The following is a 9,556-nucleotide window of genomic DNA, read 5'->3' on the forward strand; positions in this document are numbered from 1 at the left end:
ATATCTACATATATGTATGCATATGTACACACACACACACACACATAGTAGATAGATAAGATCATTTAGGGTTTGAATAGTACACTTGTGAAATTACAAAGCATGAACACCTAAAATGAAAGCTAGAAGAAGGCCTTACATTTGAATTAATGGAGTCTACCAAAGATTGTGTTGGTTAAAAGACAATTTATCTTTGAAACCTCCTTCATAAATTCATAGTTATGGCTAAGCTACTTTTCAAGAATGCTGAATTATCTTTACAATCAATCAGAATTAATTTGAAATGGTACTCTCTTGATTAATAGATTATGGAGGCCAATACATTGCCCTATTGGGAAATCCAAAGGATTCCAATAGGTGATGTAGCATGATGAAGAATATTTTTTTAGGCCTCATTGTCTTGTGACACTTCACACAAACCACTTATCACATTGGGACTAGCCTTTCCTTTGAGTGGAAATGAGGTTAAGGACACTTATGTGCTTTGGTAAGTATAAATAGTTCCAAAATACTTGGAGAAAACTATGCCACTTCATATCTAAGGCCCATAAGAAATCTCACACAAACCTCTCAAGCTTATTGTAGGATTCTTTGGAGGGAGACCAATATGAACAGTATTAGAAATGTGTGGGTGTGAAGTATTAGAGAATATTTGAAACTTGCCAACTAAAGAAAGAGGCTTAGTTGACATGTGTTCCAATTTAATTTCAAATCTAGTATGCACCACATTTGAAAGATATGTAGATGGCCCATGGAAGGAAAATGAGATTCCCAAAAAATGGAAACAAAATGGTCATGATGAATCCATTTCTAGTCATACTAAAGAATCTAATGGGGTGTTGGTGTTATTATGTGGAGCCTAATAAAACTTAGAGATTATTTTTTCACACTTTATTTAGCATGGTTTCCCCCCATATTCTTCTACAAGGGTCAAGAGACAGTGACACTTGTAAATGGTGCTAGGAGCTATTTTTCTATTGGATGACTTATTCTAGCCCAAATTTTGTAAGAAACAAAAATATTGTATGAAATGTTTTAGTACTAGGGATTTTAAAATGCATGATGAGATAGTAGCTCTTGCGGCAACATTATATTCCAAGGACTGCATATTGTAATCATGTTATAATCACTATATAATAATTATATTGGGCTCATAATTTGGTGGATGTATCCCATAGATTGAGTGAACCATGTTAAATCTTTGTGTCTTGCACTCTTCTTTGTGCTTTATTATTTTTTGATATTGGTTAAATTTTGCATGTAATTGTTATTTCCATCTCTTTAGTCCTAATTGTTGGGATAAATTAGTGTTACTAAAAAAGGGTTACATACCATTGAATTAAATAACCAAAGGCCAAGAAAAAGGGTCTCAAGGAAATGAAGAGCATTGTGGATATTCTCTCAATTCTCAATTATGGTGAGGAAGGAATCATCTACAAAATGACCATTAAAAAACTAAAACATTTGAATCTAGGAATGAAATGCCATGAGTAGGGCCTACAATAATAATAAAAAGCAAGAAGGTGACCAAAGTCATGAATAAAAAGAACATGCACAAAAGTTTCTAAAGGGAAACCTCGACAAATTGATGTATACATCCCAAAGGTAGATGATTTGAAACCTTTGATAGTGATACAAGAATTAAACTCTACGAAAGTGATTCAAACTAAAATAATAAAGCATTGAGAAAAGTGATGCAAGGAGGGATCTAAATAGCTAGGGCTAGAGGCACACTTAACTATCCAAAGACCTTGCTGAGTAAACATAACAAAAATATACACATGGAAAACAATAGCAAGGAGAGAGACAACAAAACAATTTTATTTATTCATTAAATTATCAATATACATGCCTAGCAGTAAGGCATTCTAAGCTATAACCAAATACAAAATACAACTTCAAGATCCGCGATCTAGCTTCAAACTAACTTTCCCAAAAACATCTACTTTGAACTCTCTAAGTCTTTTCCCTAACCTAAACCAATAACCTCTACTTATACTTTCCAAAATGGCTTCTAGAAGATTCTAGATCATTACATAGTATAAAGGTTGACCTTAAAATGATCTACACTCATCCCAAGACAAGATCCTATCATTAAAGTCATTATCCAAATTAAATATGTAAGCCATCATGAATGAAGACCTAATCATAGAAAAAAAATTCAAGAACTAGGCATCAAAAAATAACAGGTTCACTTAGGGCATGAAGGAACACTTAATCAACACTAGATAGCTTGTAATGAAATAACTCGCACAATAGAATAAATAATATGAAATATTACATAAATACTTGATAATAACTAAGATTAATAGGCCACTTTGAGGGGGCAACTTTCAAATAGCTCCAATAAGAACACGCTTCACAATATGATATTGAAATAAGATTGACAACCTCCTATATATACCTAATTATTCTTAGGATCAATAGACACAACCCTACATAACACCTAGTCCAACCTACCTACCTAAATAATACTATAATAATGATAACATGACTTAATTAAGGATTAAGATAGCCAAAAGTTGACTATTCATAATGTATATACACAAATATTAAGGGCATAGCATGACCCCTCTTTAAAGAAGCATTGTCCTCAATGCTAACCAAGTGTGGATTCTTTTGAATGAACTCCTCATCCTCCCTTGTGGCTTGTTCAACTAGTAATTTCTTCCACTAGATGAGATACTAAGTTAGGGTTCTATTCCTCAGCTTCTTCGTGCATGTTTGAAGAATGTACTCTGGTTCCAAAACTATTATTCCTTCTTCATCATGTTCTAGTAGTACTATTTGAGTAGGAATATTCTTCCCAATTACCTTCTTCAAACAAGAAACATTAAAAATTGAATGTATCTTTGTTGTTGGTGGCAATTCAATCTTGTAGCTAATTTTTGATTGATTTGGTATGGTCCATAATATATTGGAGATAACTTATTATTCTTTTTTGTTAATTTTTTGAGATTTTTTTATAAGGTTACAATCTCAAGAATACCTAGTCCCTAACTTCAAAATTTCTTTCACTGTGATGTTGGTCTTCTTGTTGTTTCATTCAATTTTGTGCCATAGCTAAATTCTCCTTAAGTCCTAAAAGTACCTGTTATTGATGAAGCAAGTGGTCCTCTACTTCCTTAACTCTTGGTGACATGATTAATGATGATGTGATGGAAGGATGATGATATACATAAAGTGCCAAAAATTGAGACATTTTTTATGAGCTATGGAAAGAAGTATTGTACCACCATTCTACAAGAGGTAGCCAATCTACCAATTGAGATTTTTTTTCTAGAAGTAAAACAACATATATATCCTTCCAAATATTTATTAACAACCTCAATTTCCCATTTGATTAAGGATGGTATGAAGAACTATGAACTAGCTGAGTACCCAAACATGAGAATAAATCTTTCCAAAAGTGACTAGTAAAGATAGGATCATGATCAATAACAATTCCTTAGATGTACCATGTAGCTTTTGGATATTCTCCATGAAAATTTTTGCCACTATACTTGCTATAAAAATATGTGATAATGCAATGAAATGTGGATATATAGTGAGGCAATCAATGAATACCATGATGAAATTATGACCTTTAGATTTGGGAAGCCCTGTGATGAAGTCCATAGATACCTCTTCCCAACATTGGCTAGGATTAAATAAAGGCTACAATAGACCTAGTGACTTAATTGTTTCCCCCTTATTTCTTTGACAAACCAAACATTCAGCCACAAATTTTTGAACATCGCCTTTTAGCCCTTCTTCACCCTATAATATGTCTTCAAAAATCCTAAATGACCACCAATTGGGGACTCATGTAGTTCTTTGAGAATCTTGTGTTTATTAGTCAAATTCTTGCAAAGATACAAGGGCTCTTTATACCAAAGAATATCCCCCTTTAAACAAAACTTATCTAAACTACTTGGGTCACTTTTTATTTGCTAGATGAGATTACTTGTTGCAACATCATTTTTTCACTCTTCTTTGGCTTCTACACCTAATTTGTTGCTCTTCTAAAAATGGTTTTTTTCCCAAAAAAAATTAGGCTATCATGATCTATCTTAATCTTGAAGTGGCAACCCATTAAATAAGGCCTCCATTTTTCAATTGCATGATGTATTACTAGCATTTCCTTCTCATAAATAGGTTTGAGTTGTTTTTTACCTTTTAATTAACGACTCTCAAAAGCAATTGGTCAAACTTCTTGCATGAGAACTTCTGCTATCCCATTTCCAGAAGCATCACATTCCACAATAATTCCTTGGTGAAGTTTGGAGTGAAAAGCACTAGAGTTGTACACATATCCTTCTTCAATTGCTCAAATGCTTTATTAGCAGATTTATTCCTATGAAAAGTATCCTTCTTCAAAAGAGTGGTAAGAGGTGCTGCTATATGACCATAATTCTTCACAAATCTTCTATAGTACCCTATTAATCCCAAGAAATCCCTTAGCTTCTTAATGGTTTTTGGAATAGGCCACTCCATGATAGCCTTAATTTTATTAGGGTCCACCTTTATTCCTTCATGTGAAACTATGTGTCCCAAATACTCCACCTCCTTAAGACCAAAAGAATAATTAGATCGCTTAGCATAGAGTTGATGATCTTTGAGTAACTGAAATGCTTGATCTATATGCTACAAATTTTCTTCCCAAGTCTTGCTATAAATTAATATATTATTAGGAATTCATCAACTTCGGAATGTAGATGGTGCATTGGTAAGACCAAATGGCATCACAAAAAAATTATAATGACCCTCATGAGTTGGAAATGTTGTCTTGCAAATATCTTCCTCCTTAATCTGAATTTGTTGATAACTAGATCTAAGATCTAACTTGGTAAAATACATACCTCAATTTAATCATCAATGACTAGAATAGGAAAAAAATCTTTAATGGTGTACTCGTTGAGCACTCTATAATCTAGACACATGTTCCAAGTTTCATCCTTCTGACACACCGTCACAATAGGTTAGGAGTAAGCACTTTGGCTATGCTTGATAATTCCTACCTCTAGCATTTCCTCAACACTTTTTTCTATCTCACTTTTTTGTATGTGTGGGTACCTATAAGGCTTGATGTTTGGTGGTTGGATCCCTGGAGCTAGTTGTATGGCATGGTCATGATCCCTCTTAGGAAAAAGTCCTTTAGACATATCTCCAAGAATTACTGAGTGATGATCAATTATTTCTTGTAAATCTAGATGAGTAAGAGCATTAGAGTGAGAGACTTCTAATGAATATAGCTAGGCCACAAATCCATCTGCTTGTTTCTTAAGACACTTTTATATTTGATGAGACCTTACCATCTGTGGGGATTTTTCCTTCAATTCCCTTAGCTCTAATACCTTTCCTTTTGATTGAAATCACATGAATAGTTCTTGGAAGTTCATCTTAATTGTTCCTAATGTAGTAAGCCATTTTACTCCCAAAACAATATCTGTTGCACCCATCGATATCACATACATTGGGGTATCAAGTTGATAATCTCCCATGGATAAATTTGATGCTATGACACTTACCTAAAAAACTAACTATGCCCCCATCTGCAATCAAAACCTAAAAATCTAGGGCTAGATATATAAAACAATTTAGAAGAGTTGCCAACTTTTTATTGATGAAATTATGAGTACTACCTGAGTTGATCAACACTATTACTTTTTTCTTCTTTAAGAAACCCACTACCTTGAGAGTTTATGGTGTATTGAAACCTGAAAGTGCATGACAACAAATGATTGGTTGAGAATCATGTGATTCTTCACCTGACTCCCTATCCTCCACTAACATGGGTTTATCCTCTTCTTCCTCACTTGGACCTTCAATATAGAACAATTTATTTTCACTACATTTATGTCCTCGACTATATTTGCTATCACAATTGAAAAACAATCCTTTTGCTCTTTTTTCCTCAATTTTTTGTGGATTCAACCTAGTAGGTTGAGGAAGATAAGGTGTTGAATAACCTTTTTCTCTTGTCACATTAGCCCCTTGCTTTCTATGAATCAAGAACTTCTCCTCTACCCTGTGTGCCAATATAAAAGACTCATTTACTGAGCTAGGACTAAACATGTGTACCTCATGTTGAATGTGATCCTTGAAACCACCCAAGAGTAGATCATTAAAGTTCTACTCTATAATTTTATCCACTCTTAAGGATATATTTTAGAATTTTTTAATATAATCCTAAACTGAACATGTTTGTTGAAGCTTAGCAAGTTGCCTAAAGAATTTTTTTGTCATACTATTGCTATATTATGCTTGGAGTCTTCTATAAAAATTGACCATGACACAGTGAGACCCTTTTTCCTCCTATGAGTCAAAATCCAATGATACCAAATGAATTGATTTTATTCTAGATATAAGGAATCCATTGTGACCTTTTGTCCATATGCAGTTTGATGTGCCTCAAAAAAATTCTCCATTTGATTTATCCATGTTAGAGGATCCTTACCATCAAATTTATGCATATCCACCTTTGGAAAAAATTCCTAGATCCCATAGGAGTATTAAAATTTGTGTCACTATTAGTTGACTTGAAGATTTCACCTTGATTTCTTGACAACTCCTTCCTTGTTTCATTCATATAGGTTCTTAACATGCTTTGTATATCTGATATATCTCCTTGTAGGTCACACATATCCCTGTTAACCTCTTCCTTGAACTTACTTATTTCCTCATTTGGATTACTATCCTATGTTGTTTCCTAATCTTCATTAGAAGATTTCCCTAGTGTGGTAGCATTCTTTTTGCCTCTTGTTGGAGGCCCTGTCATGATGGAAACCAATATTTTGAAATAAATCACACAAATAAAATATAAATTCTCTAAATTTTTAATTTATTTTTTTATTGTAACTTACTAGGGCCAAGATACCCTTAGGAAAAATCCAAAAAAAATTGGCAAATTTGCTGCCTTGAAAGCTAATTTTCCTAATTTTTTAATAATTTGCTTATTTTTGCTTCAATTTCTCCAAGCTTTTAAATGTAGGCTTCTCTACTATGTATTCAAAAACCCAAAACAAGTTATACTCCAATTCAACAAGATGTGAGAAATATGTAGATCTCAATAAATTGTGTAGAGATAGTAATTGTACAATAATTTTCTCAAATTTTCTCCAATTCCTCTAAATTTTGGACTATATCTACTTTAAAATATTCTTCAAAAAAAATTTAAAAATCTTTGGGAAATACTCTAAAATCTGAAAGTTTTGCTCTTCCCAAAATCACCTTAATGTTGAGAAAAAATCTTACCTCTATGGTGCCAAGATCATGCTCTGATACCACTTGTAATGAAATAACTTGCACAGTAGAAGAAATAATATGAATATTATATAAATACTTGATTATAACTAAGAGTAATAGGCCACTTTGAGGGAGAAACCTCCAAATATCTGCAATGAGAACACACTTCACAATATGATGTTGAAATAAGATTCACAACCTCCTATATTTACCTAATTATGCTTAAGTTGAATAGACACAACCCTACATAGCACCTAGGTTGACCTACCTACCTAAGTAATACTATAACAATGATAACATGACTTGATTAAGGATTAAGATAGCCACAAGTTGACTATTCATAACGCTATATACACCAATATTAAGGGTGTAGCACAACTCATTTAACATTATTACTTGGTTAATACTAGAACTAAATTAACACTAGAACTTAGTTAATATAGCTAGAACTTGATTAACACTACTAGAACTTGGTTAACATTGCTACTTAACACTACTAGAACTCAGTTAACACTATTGGAACTTAGTTAACACTGCTAGAACTTTATTAAAATTGACTAAATGAACAAATGAGAAGAATTACAAGGCAACCTAGAATTCTCCTACATTAGACAATTGGGGTTGAAATAAATAATTCTCCTAAATCATTAAGATGTCACAACCTGAGTTGAATCCAACTTAGGTTGAGAAATCCATGTAGCATATTCAATTGGTCTATTCTTCCACTTCACCAAATATTCATAATAATATATTACTCTTTTGATTTTACCAACTCTCTGGTCCAATATCTATTCAACCTCTTCAATATACATTTTGGGAAAAAAATCTTATACAAAAACTTCATCAATTGACTCATGTTACTTATATAAATCTATAAGAGATATATCCATGTCATTAAGTAACTCAACTTCATAAGCATTACCACTATCAAACTTCCTTAAAACTCTACAAGGTCCAAAATTCTTCATCTTTAGCTTATTGTATGTTCCAACAGAAAAAATATCTTTCTTCAAATGAACCATCACCTCATCACCAACTTCAAAAATATGGTGTCTCCTAGACTTATCAAAATTCTCCTTATACTTTTGATTACTTTTTTCCAACTTCAACTTTATTTCTCTATGCAAAGACTTCATAAAACCAATAAATCCTTCCCATTTAGCACTTCTCTTCTCTTCACCAACAATATCCTTCAGATCTGATATTCCTCTAGCCTACATTCCAATATAAATCTTAAAATGTGTTTTTCATGTACTTCTATTCTCAAAATTCTTATATGAAAACTCAGCTTTTGCTAATAACATGTCCCAATTGCTTGGCTTATTTCCAATTAAACATCTCAAAAAGTTACCCAAACTTCTATTTACAACCTCTATCTATCCATCTATTTATGGATGGAATGTAGAACTAAATTTCAACTTGGTACCCAACTTCTTCCACAACGTCCTTTAAAAATAGCCAACAAACTTACTATCTCTATTAGAAATAATACTTTTTGGCAATCCATGCAATCTAACAATCTCTTTGAAGAAAATCTCAGCAACATGCACATAATCTGATGCCTTCTTACATGGTATGAAATGTGCTATTTTAGAAAATCTATCCACAACAACAAATATGGAATCATACCCTCTTTTTATCTTAGGTAATCCAAGAAAAAAATCTATACTAATCACTCCAAGGTTGCTCGGGAATAGAAATTGGTGAATAAAAACTAGTATTCTAGCTTACTCCTTTTGAAACTTAAAAAATTTCACAATCCTTACGAACTTTTGAACATTCTTATACATTTGTGGTCAATAATAACTTATCCTTCAACAAACTTAACTTCTTATCAATTCCAAAATTTCCAACCAATCCACCACAATGGTTTTCCTTAATCAAATTGACTCTCATAGAACTTTTTGGTATATAGAACTAAATTCCTTTGAAGAACATACCTTCTTGAAAGAAATTCTCATCATACTTACTCATGTGACCTAATATATTGTGTGCTCTACACTCTCTCCATGCCTCATAAAATTAGAGTTAGTATCATACAACTCCTTCATTTCATCAAAACCAAGAACTTCAACCTTCATCTTATTCAACAAAGAATGTCTTCTTCTCAATGCATTAGCAACCTAGTTAGTAACTCCACTCTTAGGCTTGATCACAAATGTAAAGCTCTACAAGAATTCAACCCACTTCATATGTCTTTGATTCAACTTATATTGACTTCCCAGTTACTATAAAAATTAATGATCAATATAAAACAAAAACTCATTAGGAATCAAATAATATCTCCCCTTCTTCAAGGCTTGAACAATAACATAAAACTCTTGATCAT

Source organism: Cupressus sempervirens, chromosome 10 (assembly GCF_028749045.1).
Source record: "Cupressus sempervirens isolate cs-2001-9-10 chromosome 10, ASM2874904v1, whole genome shotgun sequence".
Classification (NCBI taxonomy): domain Eukaryota; kingdom Viridiplantae; phylum Streptophyta; class Pinopsida; order Cupressales; family Cupressaceae; genus Cupressus; species Cupressus sempervirens.